The following is a 15,719-nucleotide window of genomic DNA, read 5'->3' as shown; positions in this document are numbered from 1 at the left end:
CTTGCTCAAACTGTCAGTACGCTGCTAGCAGCAGCTGAATCATATAAGTAAAGGATTCTCTGTCTTCCTTCTTGAGACTTAGAACTTGAACTGCAAACTTGTACCCAAATCAGAGAGTGGGTTCTCTCCTGTGGATATAACTCTTCATGAAGGCCACTAGAAACTTTCTATCACTACTTGGAATACTATTAACGTCCAGCAGCCAGTGAGCTAGTAAACCTCCGGGTAATCCCTACACAGTTTCTTTAGAAGTTTACTATTCACCTAACCTTGCGATAGATAATCGCTAGGATGAGACTTATACTAACTCACTCCTTCACTTCAGCTGATATCACTGTCTACCATAGTGATACCATACATAGGGGTGAAACATTTCAAACATTTACTGTTTGTTCTGCAGTTGTGTTTCACAAATCACAAAGTCAGTTCAGCATTACCGTAGCTATTTTAGAATTTATTTTTATTTTACAGGCAACTTTGTATTTATTTTAACTAGGTAGAATTTATTAAATAGTTATTAACTATTTAATAACTACCTAGATAAAATAAATACAAATATACCTGTAAAATAAACCCTAACCTAAGTTACAATTACACCTAACACTACTCTATAATTAAATTAATTACCTAAACTACCTACAATTAAATGAAATAAACTAAATTCCGAACCCCCCCCCCACTAAATTACAGAAAATTAAAAAGAAATTACAATATTTTAAACTAATTACACCTAATCTAATCCACCTAATAAAATAAAAAAGCCCCCCAAAATAATAAAATTCCCTACCTTACACTAAATTACAAATAGCCCTTAAAAGGGCCTTTTGCGGGGCATTGCCCCAAAGTAATCAGCTCTTTTACCAGCCCTTAAAAGGGCTATTAAAAGGGCTATTTGCGGGGCATTGCCCCAAAGTAATCAGCTCTTTTACCTGTAAAAAAAAAATACAATACCCCCAACATTAAAACCCACCACCCACATACCCCTACTCTAAAACCCACCCAATCCCCCTTAAAAAAACACTAACCCCCTGAAGATCACCCTACCTTGAGCCGTCATCACCCAGCCGGGCCGAAGTCTTCATCCAATCCAGCAAAAAGAGGTCCTCCATAGGGTCCGAAGTCTTCATCCTATCCAGGCAGAAGAGGACATCCAGACCGGAAGAAGTCTTCATCCAAGCGGCATCTTCTTTCTTCATCCTTCCTGAGCGGATCGGCACCATCTTGAAGACCTCCGACGCGGAACATCCTCCTTGAAGATGACTAGACGACGAATGACAGTTCCTTTAAATGATGTCATCCAAGATGGCGTCCCTCAAATTCCCATTGGCTGATAGGATTCTATTAGCCAATCGGAATTAAGGTAGGAAAAATCCGATTGGCTGATTCAATTAGCCAATCGGATTGAAGTCCAATCTGATTGGCTGATCCAATCAGCCAATCAGATTGACCTCGCATTCTATTGGCTGTTCCGATCAGCCAATAGAATGCGAGGTCAATCCGATTGGCTGATTGGATCAGCCAATCAGATTTTTCCTACCTTAATTCCGATTGGCTGATAGAAACCTATCAGCCAATCGGAATTAGAGGGATGCCATCTTGGATGACGTCATTTAAAGGAACTGTCATTCGTCATCTAGTCATCGGTCAAGGAGGATGTTCCGTGTCGGAGGTCTTCAAGATGGTGCCGCTCCGCTCAGGAAAGATGAAGAAAGAAGATGCCTCTTGGATGAATATTTCTTCCGGTCTGGATGTCCTCTTCTGCCCAGATAGGATGAAGACTTCGGACCCTCTGGAGGACCTCTTGTTGCCAGATTGGATGAAGACTTCGGCCCGGCTGGGTGAAGACGGCTCAAGGTAGGGTGATCTTCAGGGGGTTAGTGTTAGGTTTTTTTAAGGGGGGATTAGGTGGGTTTTAGATTAGCGGTATGTGGATGGCGGGTTTTAATGTTGGGGGGGTATTGTATTTTTTTTTTACAGGTAAAAGAGGTGATTACTTTGGGGCAATGCCCCACAAAAAGCCCTTTTAAGGGCTGGTAAAAGAGCTGATTACTTTGGGGCAATGCCCCGCAAAAGAACCTTTAGTGTAGGGTAGGGAATTTTATTATTTTTTGGGGGCTTTTTTATTTTATTAGGGGGATTAGATTAGGTGTAATTAGTTTAAAATATTGTAATTTCTTTTTTATTTTCTGTAAATTAGTGTTTTTTTTCGTAATGTAGTTTATTTAATTTAATTGTATTTAATTGAAGGTAGTTTAGGTAATTAACTTAATTATAGAGTAGTGTTAGGTGTAATTGTAACTTAGGTTAAGGTTTATTTTACAGGTATATTTGTATTTATTTTATCTAGGTAGTTATTAAATAGTTAATAACTATTTAATAACTATTCTACCTAGTTAAAATAAATACAAAGTTGCCTGTAAAATAAAAATAAATCCTAAAATAGCTACAATGTAACTATTAGTTATATTGTAGCTATATTAGGGTTTATTTTATAGGTAAGTATTTAGTTTTAAAAAGGAATAATTTATTTAATTATAGTAATTTTATTTAGATTTATTAAAAATAGTTTTAAGTTAGGGGGGTGTTAGGGTTAGACTTAGGTTTAGGGGTTAATACATTTAATATAGTAGCGGCGACGTTGGGGGCGGCATATTAGGGGTTAATAATTGTAGGTAGGTGGTGGCGATGTTAGGGACGGCAGATTAGGGGTTAATAACAAATTTCATATGGCTAGATTTAGAGTTCTGCGGCCAAAGGGGTGCGTTAGCTACGCATGCTTTTTTTCCCCCGCACCTTTTAAATACCGCTGGTATTTAGAGTTCACAGAAGGGCTGAGTTAGGCTCCAAAAAAGGGAGCGTAGAGCATATTTACCGCCACTGCAACTCTCGATACCAGCGATGCTTACGGACGCGGCCAGCTTCAAAAACGTGCTCGTGCACGATTCCCCCATAGGAAACAATGGGGCTGTTTGAGCTGTAAAAAAACCTAACACCTGCAAAAACGCAGCGTTCAGCTTTCATCCAAGATGGCGTCCCTCTAATTCCGATTGGCTGATAGGATTCTATCAGCCAATCGGATTTAAGGTAGGAAAAATCAGCCAATCAGATTCAAGTTCAATCCGATTGGCTGATCCAATCAGCCAATCAGATTGAGCTCGCATTCTATTGGCTGATCGGAACAGCCAATAGGATGTGAACTCAATCTGATTGGCTGATTCAATTAGCCAATCAGATTTTCCCTACCTTAATTCCGATTGGCTGATAGAATCCTATCAGCCAATCGGAATTCGAGGGACGCCATCTTGGATGACGTCATTTAAAGGAACCTTCATTCAGACTTAGGACGTCGCAAGAAGAGGATGGATCCGCGCCGTCGGTCTTCAACATGGAGCCGCTTGTCACCGCTTTGAAGAAGATGGTTGCCGGTCCAGATCTACTCTTCTGCCCGGATAGCATGAAGACTTTGGAGCCTCTTCTGGACCTCTTCAGCCGTCGCTTGACAGAAGACTTCAGCCGGATGATGGATCTCCAGCCCCCACTTGGGCTTGGATGAAGATTTCGGATCCTGGAGCGATCGGTGATACCTAGCATGGTGAAGACAAGGTAGGAAGATCTTCAGGGGCTTAGTGTTAGGTTTATTTAAGGGGGGTTTGGGTTAGATTAGGGGTATGTGGGTGGTGGGTTGTAATGTTGGGGGAGTATTGTATGTTTTTTTTACAGGCAAAAGAGCTGAATTCTTTGGGGTATGCCCCGCAAAAGGCCCTTTTAAGGGCTGGTAAGGTAAAAGAGCTTTTCTATTTTAATTTTAGAATAGGGTAGGGCATTTTTTTTATTTTGGGGGGCTTTGTTATTTTATTAGGGGGCTTAGAGTAGGTGTAATTAGCTTAAAATTGTTGTAATATTTTTATTATGTTTGTAATTAATTTTTTTATTTTTTGTACTTTAGTTAGTTTATTTAATTGTATTTATTTGTAGGTATTTTATTTAATTTATTTATTGATAGTGTAGTGTTATGTTTAATTGTAACTTAGGTTAGGATTTATTTTACAGGTAATTTTGTAATTATTTTAACTAGGTAGCTATTAAATAGTTCTTAACTATTTAATAGCTATTGTACCTGGTTAAAATAAATACAAAGTTGCCTGTAAAATAAATATAAACCCTAAAATAGCTACAATATAATTATAATTTATATTGTAGCTATATTCGGGTTTATTTTACAGGTAAGTATTTATCTTTAAATAGGAATAATTTATTTAATAAGAGTTAATTTATTTTGTTAGATTTAAATTATATTAAACTTAGGGGGTGTTAGGGTTAGGGTTAGACTTAGCTTTAGGGGTTAATAAATTTATTAGAGTAGCAGTGAGGTCCGGTCGGCAGATTAGGGGTTAATACTTGAAGTTAGGTGTCGGCGATGTTAGGGAGGGAAGATTAGGGGTTAATACTATTTATTATAGGGTTATTGAGGCGGGAGTGAGGCGGATTAGGGGTTAATACATTTATTATAGTGGCGGTGAGGTACGGTCGGCAGATTAGGGGTTAATAATTGTAGGTAGGTGGAGGCGACGTTGGGGGCGGCAGATTAGGGGTTAATAAATATAATATAGGGGTCGGCGGTGTTAGGGGCAGCAGATTAGGGGTACATAGGGATAACGTAGGTTGCGGTCGGCAGATTAGGGGTTAAAAATTTTTATTAGAGTGGCGGCGATGTGGGGGGGGGCTCAGGTTAGGGGTACATAGGTAGTTTATGCTTGTTAGTGTACTTTAGAGCACAGTAGTTAAGAGCTTTATGAACCGGCGTTAGCCCAGAAAGCTCTTAACTCCTGTTTTTTTTCTGCGGCTGGAGTCTTGTCGTTAGATTTCTAACGCTCACTTCAGCCACGACTCTAAATACCTGCGTTAGAAAGATCCCATTGAAAAGATAGGATACGCAATTGACGTAAGGGGATCTGCGGTATGGAAAAGACTCGGCTGGAAAGTGAGCATTAGACCCTTTCCTGACTGACTCCAAATACCAGCGGGCGGTAAAAACCAGTGTTAGGAGCCTCTAACGCTGGTTTTGACGGCTACCGCCAAACTCTATATCTAGCCGTTAGTGTTTGCGAGGCGGGAGTGCGGGGGTTTAGGGGTTAATATATTTATTATAGTGGCGGCGACGTGGGGGGGAAGATTAGGGGTTAATAACTATAATGTAGGTGTCGGCGATTTTAGGGGCAGCAGATTAGTGGTTCATAGGTATAATGTAGGTGGCTGCGATGTCCTGTCAGCAGATTAGGGGGTTAAAATTTTTAATTTTAGTGTTTGTAATGTGGGGGCCTCGGTTTAGGGGTTAATAGGTAGTTTATGGGTGTTAGTGTACTTTGTAGCACTTTCATTAAGAGCTTTATGTTCTGGCGTTAGCCCATAAAACTCTTAACTACTGACTTTTAAATGCGGTAGGAGTCTTGGAGGTAGAGGCTGTACCGCTCACTTCTTCCAAGACTTGTAATACTGGCGTTAGGAAAATCCCATTGAAAAGATAGGCTACACAATTGACATAAGGAGATTTGCGGTATGTAAAAGTCACGGAAGAAAAGTGAGCGGTACATCTGCACCTGCCAAACTTGTAATACCAGCGGGCATTAAAAAGTAGCGTTAGGACCCCTTAACGCTGCTTTTTAAGGCTAACGCCAAACTCGTAATCTAGCCGTTAGTGAGTGGAGCAACTTTTTGGGAAAAGTTCTTTATAAACTTGCGGTAATAATTGAATAACCCCAAGAATCTCTGTCGTTCTATTTATGAGCTGGGTTGAGGTCATTCCAGAACTGCTTTGAGCTTAGAAGGATCCATGGCAAAACCCTCCTTCGAGATGACATAGCCAAGCAACTGGATCTGAACTTGGTCAAACTCACTTTGGCTACCAGAGAATTGCCTGAAGCCACCGCAATGGCTATGGCAATGGATAGAGGCTGCGGCAGCCGGAACAGCGCAACAGCGTAGTGGCATGACAGCACCATTGAGAAAATGAGTTTGGGTTAGCGTGCGAGTATGGTGTTTTTTCCACTTTTTTTTTTCTCTATTGATTTCTATGTGGGAATAGGTTATTGCCCTGACAAAGCCCAGTGGATCAGCCTATGGGGGGAAATACGCATAGGCGGTGGCTATCATTTGCTGGTGTTCACTTGTAAGTGGAACTTTGTTTTTTTATACATATCATTTGAAGAGAATTAACACAAGTTTTGAGATTTGCTTCAAGATCTTGATTCACTCTTTCTGTCAGCCCATTAGTCTGGGGATGGTAGCCAGAAGACAAGGAAACATTGGTTCTAACCAATCTGCAAAAAGCTTTCCAAAAAGTAGAGATGAATTGTGGACCTCTGTCGGAAACAATTTTCACTGGAATGCCATGCAGTCGTACCACATGTAACAGAAAAAGAGACGATAATTCTTGGGCAGATGGCAGTTTCTTTAAGGGTACAAAATGAGCCAGTCTGGAAAATAGATTCACCACAACCCAGATAACTGTATGATGGTCAGAAGGAGGGAGGTCCATAATGAAATCCATTGTTATATGTGTCCAAGGTTGTTTGGGAATGGACAACCGTTGGAGTAAGCCAATAGGCAAATATTGGGGAGTCTTATTGGCAGCATAAGTCACGCAGGTGTTCACATAATCCTGAGTGTCAGACATTATGGTAGGCCACCATACATGTTGGTAAAGAAGCTTAAAAGGTCTTGTCAAACCAGGATGTCCTGAAAGTTTGCTATCATGAGCCCAAGGGTGGATAGGTTCAGAGGTACAAAGAAGATATCAGGAGCCGCGGGGGCTTCAGGAGGCTTCCAAGACTGGGCACGTTGCAGTCTTTGAAGAAGAGAGATGTTAAGTTGAGGAGCTTCAGAGGAATCACTAGACTGAGGAAACTGATGGGAAAGGGCATCAGCCTTTTTATTCTTGGTCCCAAGAAGATAAGAGACCACAAAGTTAAAACGGGAAAACAATAAGGCCCACCTGGCCTGTCGAGGATTGGTCGATGAGCAGTCTATAGGTACATCAGATTCTCGTGGTCAGTGAGAATCTGAATGGGGAGTTTATGATTACCTACATCATAATCCCCACTGTAGGAGTAAAGCGTTTAGAGAAAATGGCTACAGGGTGCAACTTAGAGATTAAAGGATCCCTTTGGGTTAAGACTGCTCCAGCTCCAATCTCTGAAGCTTCAACCTCTAAAGTGAACTGCAGGTCAGGATCAGGATGGCGTAGCACAGGAGCAGAACAAAAGGCCTTTTTTCAGATGAGAGAAGGCATCCATGGCTTCTGGAGGCAAACTTTTGCATTCTCTGTTCCATTTAGTTAACTTACGCCTAGATTTAGAGTTTGGCGTTAGCCGTCAAAACCAGCGTTAGAGGCTCCTAACGCTGGTTTTGGGCTACCGCTGGTATTTAGAGTCGTGTAGGTAAAGGTCTAACGCTCACTTTGCAGCCAAGACTTTTCCATACCGCAGATCCCCCTACGCCATTTGCGTATCCTATCTTTTCAAAGGGGGATTTGGGTTAGATTAGGGGTATGTGGGTGGTGGGTTGTAATGTTGGGGGGGGGGTATTGTATGTTATTTTAAAGCCCTTTTAAGGGCTGGTAAGGTAAAAGAGCTTTTCTATTTTAATTTTAGAATAGGGTAGGACATTTTTTTATTTTGGGGGGCTTTGTTATTTTATTAGGGGGCTTAGAGTAGGTGTAATTAGCTTAAAATTGTTGTAATATTTTTATAATGTTTGTAAATATTTTTTTTATTTTTTGTAACTTAGCTTTTTTTATTTTTTGTACTTTAGTTAGTTTATTTAATTGTATTTATTTGTAGGTATTTTATTTAATTAATTTATTGATAGTGTAGTGATATGTTTAATTGTAACTTAGGTAAGGATTTATTTTACAGGTAATTTAGTAATTATTTTAACTAGGTAGCTATTAAATAGTTATTAACTATTTAATAGCTATTGTACCTGGTTAAAATAAATACAAAGTTGCCTGTAAAATAAATATTAATCCTAAAATAGCTATAATATAATTATAATTTATATTGTAGTTATATTAGGGTTTATTTTACAGGTAAGTATTTAGCAGTAGACACGTTAAACAATAGAACCTCTTTCCAGAGGATATGGTATTACTGGATTATTAACTCGACATCCCATAGAGGAAGATAGGATGCACAATTTGGATTCTGAACACTGTATCTGAACAAACTCAGTAGACCTGGGAGGATCGCTGGGAGGCAGAGATGCTTCCTTTCCCCCCCCCCCCTCCCCCTCCCCTCTTCCCCCCTCCCTCTCCTATGCTTTCCCTCTCTTCTCCCCCCCAATAACTATCTTTTTGCCAGACCCTATATCAATGAAGGGGGAAATCTGGAGAGGGAAATTCAACTGCACTGTTTGTAATGTTTTAAATGTTTATTTGAAAATACATGTAAGGCAACCTATTTACCTCAGTTCAATAGATGGATGATACCCCACATATAGTCAGATTAGAAACTACTGTTCTATTGGTGAATCCACTGGTGAAGAACCAATTACTGGAATATGTAACTTGATTATCTTCCCATGGTCCATGGCATCCAACAGTGAAATTCCCAAAGGTATGATGGGTGTTTAGATATATGGGGAGGTCATGGGGGTAAGGTTGTAAGACTGCGTTAAAGTTGCTTTCCTCCAAAATGTTAATTTGTTTACTCCTTGCTTCTTTGGAAAATCGGATGGGAGGAAATAATTTCATCTTTGTATAACTCATGAAGAAAACTTTCTTTTTTGTTTGGCTTATGTACAAAGAATTTATTAATAAAAATGATTTAAACATAAAAACAAACAATTAAACTTTCTTCCAAGAAAACCTTTGATATGCGTAGATATTTAAAATAAATTACTAAGCTTATAACTTTATGCAAGTGTTTTCAATATACTTCTGCTTTAAAAAAATGGCTTCTGTGTTTTCTTACTGGACTGATAGGTAAAGGATGGTCTAATGTTACCACCTTTAATTAACCAAAAAAAAAAGTATTATTTTTAAAGAGAAAGCTGTATAGTCTCTTTTAGCAAATGGTAATTTTGTTGCAATGCCCCTTATTTTGACATATGTAACTTTGCATGTTTTTTTAGAAATGGAAAGTCTCTCCAAATGTAACGATTACACAAAAGTCTCTCCTAATGCATATTTCTCCTTGACAATAAACTTTAGTAGTGGCCAGCTACTGAATGCTTAAGTTGCCTTTTAGGACTTGCCTTAGGGAGGGTTTTTTTAAAGATCTTTATAAGATTAGTACCTTTGGTAGACTTTGTAGTAATCCTGCCATGCAGGTAGTCTTACCCTTCCTTCGAGTAATCTTCCCTCAGGAGTTAATGTTTGTCGGTAACAGTCAGAATTATTCCAGGTGGATGTTTTCAGACTTGCGCAAGTCTCTTATCCCTTAGACCGAATTATTCTTCCTGCTCTTTAGTACAGAGTGAACGCAGGGGAACAAGTGTCTTTACTTTACTAAGCTATACAGCTTTCTCTTTAAAAATAATACTTTTTTTTGGTTAATTAAAGGTGGTAACATTAGACCATCCTTTACCTATCAGTCCAGTAAGAAAACACAGAAGCCATTTTTTTAAAGCAGAAGTATATTGAAAACACTTGCATAAAGTTATAAGCTTAGTAATTTATTTTAAATATCTATGCATATCAAAGGTTTTCTTAGAAGAAAGTTTTATTGTTTGTTTTTAAAGGAACAAATTTGTCACAATAGATTTCAGTGAAAAATCTGCTAATTTTATAATTTTGTATTTTATGATTTTTATGTAATGTTTTTTAATAAGTAAAAGTTTTTTATAAAATTGACACATATTTTCATGTTCTCTTCACTATATATTAGTCAGAAAAAAACGTACCTGGTTTAACCATATCACAAGTATAGAGGCTTTAAACTGAGAGTCCAGTAGTGTTTCAATGTGACATTATATTTATTTGGGTACAGATAAAATGTATAAACATTAGAATTCACATTTAATGTTTCATATATTCAAAACTAATAAAGAACATAACAACCATTATGCAAATTTATAATAAACACAAATAAATACATAAAGGTGTATTTTTCAATAAAAGATAAAAAAGAGTGATTTTTTAACAAAAAAGGAAAAGAGTCCAAATATATATAATTATGTATATATATAATTATATATATATATAATTATATATATATATATATATATATATATATATATATAATTATTTGAGAACACCCTTATTAAGGTCCCCATTATATGTGATCATACCCATATCTCTAACGTTTTGGGCTTACTGAGCGCCCCCGAAAACCATTCTCTGGATTAGGGGTTAATACATTTATTATAGTAGCGGTAAGGTCCGGTTGGCAGATTAGGGGTTATTTATTGTAGGTAGCTGGCGGCGACGTTGTGGGGGGCAGATTAGGGGTTAATAAATATAATATAGGGGTCAGCTGTGTTAGGGGCAGCAGATTAGGGGTACATAGGTATAATGTAGGTTGCAGCGGTGTACGGAGCGGCAGATTAAGGGTTAAAAAAAATATGCAGGTGTCAGCGATAGCGGCGGCGGCAGATTAGAGGTTAATTAGTGTAAGGTTAGGGGTGTTTAGACTCGGGGTACATGTTAGGGTGTTAGGTGCAGACATAGGAAATATTTTCCCATAGGAAACAATGGGGCTGCGTTAGGAGCTGAACGCTGCTTTTTTGCAGGTGTTAGGTTTTTTTTCAGCTCAAACTGCCCCATTGTTTCCTATGGGGGAATCGTGCACGAGCACGTTTTTGAAGCTGGCCATGTCCGTAAGCACCGCTGGTATTTAGAGTTGCAGTGGCAGTAAATTATGCTCTACGCTCCTTTTTTGGAGCCTAACGCAGCCCTTCTGTGAACTCTAAATACCAGCGGTATTTAAAAGGTGCGGGGAAAAAAAAGCCAGCGTTAGCTACGCGGGTCGTTACAGACAAAACTCTAAATCTAGCCGTTAGTGAGTGGAGCAACTTTTTGGAAAAGTTCTTTATAAACTTGCAGTAATAATTGGAGAACCCCAAGAATATCTGTAGTTCTTTTTATGAGGTGGGTTGAGGTCATTCCAGAACTGCGGTGAACTTAGAAGGATCCATGGCAAAACCCTCCTTCGAGATGACATAGCCAAGGAACTGGATCTGAACTTGGTCGAACTCACATTTCTCCAGTTTGGCTACCAGAGAATTGCCTGAAGCCACCGCAATGGCCATGGCAATAGACAGAGGCTGCGGCGGCAGGAACAGCGCAACAGCGCAGTGGCATGACAGCACCATTGAGAAAATGTGTTCGGATTAGCGTGCGAGTATGGTGGTTTTTTCCACTTTTTTTTCTCTATTGATTTTTACGTGGGAAAGGTTATTGCCCTGACAAAGCCCAGTGGATCAGCCTATGGGGGGAAACACGCGTAGGCGGTGGCTATCATTTGCTGGTGTTCACTTGTAAGCGGAACTCTGGTTTTTTATATGTACCATTTGAGAGGAGCCCTCCTTTGTGGTTGCAGATGTGGACACAAACTGCTCTTCATACAGCAGCATATTGCTTATAAGTCCGTTTATGACCTCAAAGGAGAGGTTTATACCTGTCCGCCTGCTAGGGTTCGAGTCAGTGACTGAATGTTGTAAGTCTCCTCTAGCTCACGTGAAGATCTGGTGTCATTGACAGGAGTTTCATATTCTGCTTCACCCAAAGCAGGATCTGTGCTGCCCTTATTAAATAATTTGAAGAGGTAATCTACTGGGGCTCTGTCAATTAGGGATTGCATGAGATGATCGAACCTTCTGAAGTAGTGATCTGTGATTTGCAAATGCTCTCCCACCATAGCTGCCATTTCCAAAACTGTTGTAGTGGTGTGGACGTAGGTCTGAGTTTATCTATCTGGGTTACTTCTCCCCGGGGTCTTAATAGGAGATATTTTGCAGGTTGGGACTTACTTTATATGTCAATCCTAGTTGATGGAAGGGTAATATATTTAGTTGTGGCCAAGATACCTTGGATATACCGAGGGGGGTAGCACTGCCTGTGATGAGCTGCCGCTCCAGGCCCACAATGTCCGGTCTAGAGTTCAGGGGGCCTATCTATCAAGCTCTGGATGGAGCTTGGGGGCCCGTGTTTCTGGCGAGCCTGCAGGCTCGCCAGAAACAGCAGTTATTAAGCAGCGGTCTAAAGATGGCTGCTCCATAACCCTGTCCACCTGCTCGGAGCAGTGTAGATGGTAGAATGTTTTATATCTGTATAGAAGCTGTATGAAGTATCCCAATTTTGGTGGCAGTTCCAATGAGCCAATAGTATTTGAGCAGCTCTCATTCTATTGGCTATTCCAATCAGCCAATAAGATGAGAGCTCAATCCTATTGGCTAATTGGAACAGCCAATAGGATGAGAGCTGCTCAAATCATACTGGCTGATTGGAACAGCCAATAGGATTTTAGCAGCTCTAATCCTATTGGCTGATTGAAATCTTTCAGCCAATAGGAATGCAATAGGAATGAGGTTACTTGCATTGAAGTTCCAGTTTACGGCAACGACCGTATGAAGAGGATGCTCCGCGCCGGATGTCTTCAGGATGGACCCGCTCCTCGCTGGATGGATGAAGATAGAAGATGAAGACTTCTTGTCACCTGGATGAGGACTTCGCCGGCTGGATGAAGATGGAAGAGGTCGTCCGGATGAAGACTTCTTGCCGGCTGGATGGATCCTTCAAGCAGAACTTTCAAAAACTGTAAGTAGATTGTCGGGGGTTAGTGTTAGGTTTATTTAAGGGTTTTTTGGGTGGGAACTAAATGCCATTTTAAGGCAATTCCCTTACAAATGCCATTTTCAGGGCAATGGGGAGCTTAGGTTATTTTAGATAGGTTTTTTATTTGAGGGGGTTCGTTGGGTGGTGGGTTTTACTGTTGGGGGTGTTTGTATTTTTTTTACAGGTAAAAGAGCTGATTTCTTTGGGGCAATGCCCCACAAAAGGCCCTTTTAAGGGCCATTGGTAGTTTATTGTAGGCTAGGGTTCGTTTTATTTTTTTGGGGGGGGTTATTTTGTTAGGGCTATTAGATTAGGTGTAATTCTTTTTTATTTTTGATAATGCATTTTTTTAAATTTATAATAAGGTTTAATAGTAGATTTAAATAATTTTAGCAGGGTTAGGTTTTTTAATATGTCATTTAGTTAATTTAATTGCTAGTTTAATTTAATTGTAGTATAATAGTTAGGGTAGGTTAATTAATAGTTAAAAATAGTTTATTTTAACTCTAAAGGTAAATTTAAACTTATTTTAAGATAGGGATGTGGTAATTTTAATTTAAAGTTAACGGGTTGTTAGGTTTAGGGGTTAATAGCTTAATTTAGTTTATGGCAATGTGTGGGGCTGGAGGTTTAGGGGTTAATAGGTTTAGTTAGTGGTAGTGATGTGGGAGGCCAGATGTTTAGGGGTTAATACGTTTATTTAGTGGCGGGGGGGTCGGGGAGCGGCGGGATAGGGGTCAATAACTTTATATAGATTGCGGCGATGTCGGGGAGCGGTGGAATAGGGGTTAATAACATGATGTACATGACAGCAATGTCAGGGCGTTACATTAGGGGTGTTTAGACTCGGGGTTTATGATAGGTGTAAACCTAACTTGTTTTCCACCATAGAAATCAATGGGATATCTGGCAGCATCGAACATAAGCTTTCGCTGTTTTCAGACCCCCATTGATTTCTATGGCATCCGTGGCCTCCAGGGTGGCAGATTGAAAACCAGGTACGCTGGGCCGGAATAGCCGTTAGCAGACCTGTTAGAAATTTGATAAATGTGAAAAAAGTGTCAAATAGAGCCGAATGTGTATTTGGAACATCTGTAATGGCGTAAGCATCGATCTGCGTCGGACTGAGAACGGTGGATCGTATATTACATCACAAATTTCAAAATTTGCCTGTCTGTAGGCTTTGATAACTAGGTCGGATTAATCTTGCAACAATTACACTGCAGTATTCTGGAATATTTGCGATTGACGGCTTGATACATACCCTTGTCTTTATCTATGTGATGTTAAAACCTTGCAAATACTTATGATTATGATTCCTAAATTTATAATTTCACTAATGGTATAACCCCAGCCTCCCCCAAATTCTATTGTCTTTTTTTTTTACCTTATCTCATCCTGAATACAATTTTCCCAATTGGCCTTTGAATGTCTTTGATCATGCCATCACCTAATGTATTGCATTCAGCTGAATTCTCTGGCCTATAAATTTAACACTGCTATGCGAAAAGCAATGCAGGGTTAGCAAATCCAGGCTTAGGTAGTAGTATTGTAAGATCATCTTTTCACATCATTAGGCAAGTTCTGTTTTAATACTGAGTTTTATACACTGTATGACTATTTTGTAAAAAATGCACAATATCTTAATATCCCTTTTTGCCCCCTTTTGTCTGTTTAACAAACTACTTTACTCAATTACTCCTTACCCCTCACCACCTGCACTGCTCATTAGCCAATCTCTCTTAACCTCACCTTATTTTTGTATTCTTGAACTTTACACATTCCTAAAGTCTCTCTCTCCCCCTTGCGACTCATCACAAAAGCCTTACTACTGCAAATCTGCATCTCATCTCATGTCACTCTCCCTCTTACTCATACTAGCTGCTGGCGACATCTCTCCTAATCCTGGTCCCCCACAACTTCCTTGCACTGCACACCTATGTGTGCCCTTCAATATACTTCAAAATCAAAACTCTGGTAACCTTAATCTGATTCCTCTTGCATCTAAACCCACCACCCCTTCACTTGCACTCTTTGGAACTCTCACTCTTTGCATCAAGCTCACTTCTATCCATGACCTCTTTATCTCCCATTCTCTCAATCTTCTAACTCTCACAGAATCCTGGCTCTCTCCTTCAGACACTGCTTCCTCTGCTGCACATGGGGGTCTCCACTTCAGTCACACTCCTAGGTCTGACAATAGACAAGGAGGTGGTGTTGGTATTTTACTTTCCTCTCATTGCACCTTTCAACAAATACAGCCATTCTCTCCCTCACATTTTCTTAATTCGAAACACACATGATTTAATTATTCTCTCCCCTCTCTTTATGCATTGCAGTCATAAACTGCACCCCTGGCTCCGCAACTCTATTTCTAGATCACTTTGCCGCCTGTCTACCTTACTTCCTTTCCTCAGATAACCCTGCCCTCATTCTCGGTGACTTCAACCTCCCTGTTGATTATCCCACTGCCTCCTCTGCAAAACAACTTCTGCAACTCACTTCTTCTTTTGGCCTGTCACAATGGACTGACTCTTCCACTCACAAAGATGGTCACTCCCTTGATCTGATTTTCAGCTATCAATGCACTCAAACTTCACAAACTCACCTTTTTCTCTTTAGACAACCACCTCCTCACTTGTAACATCACCTCCCTCCCTACAACTCTCCCTACTTCTACCCCTCACACTAAACTTCCCAAAAATATCAAGTCATTAGATCAGCAACAGCTTGCTAGCTCTCTCGAACCTCTTCTCTTTTCCATCCCCTCCTTTTCCTGTCCTGATGAATCTATCTGCTACTATAACTCCGCCCTTACATCGGTCCTTGATAATCTGCAATTGTTAAGATTACCAACGACCTACTTACAGCAAAATCCAAAGGCCACTTTACTTATCCTCCTTGATCTGTCTGCAGCCTTTGATACTGTTGACCACAATCTTTTGCT

The sequence above is a fragment of the Bombina bombina genome, chromosome 4 (genome assembly GCF_027579735.1).
Source record: "Bombina bombina isolate aBomBom1 chromosome 4, aBomBom1.pri, whole genome shotgun sequence".
Classification (NCBI taxonomy): Eukaryota; Metazoa; Chordata; class Amphibia; order Anura; family Bombinatoridae; genus Bombina; species Bombina bombina.
The sequence above is the reverse complement of the archived record's forward strand: the minus strand, read 5'-3'. Positions refer to the sequence as shown.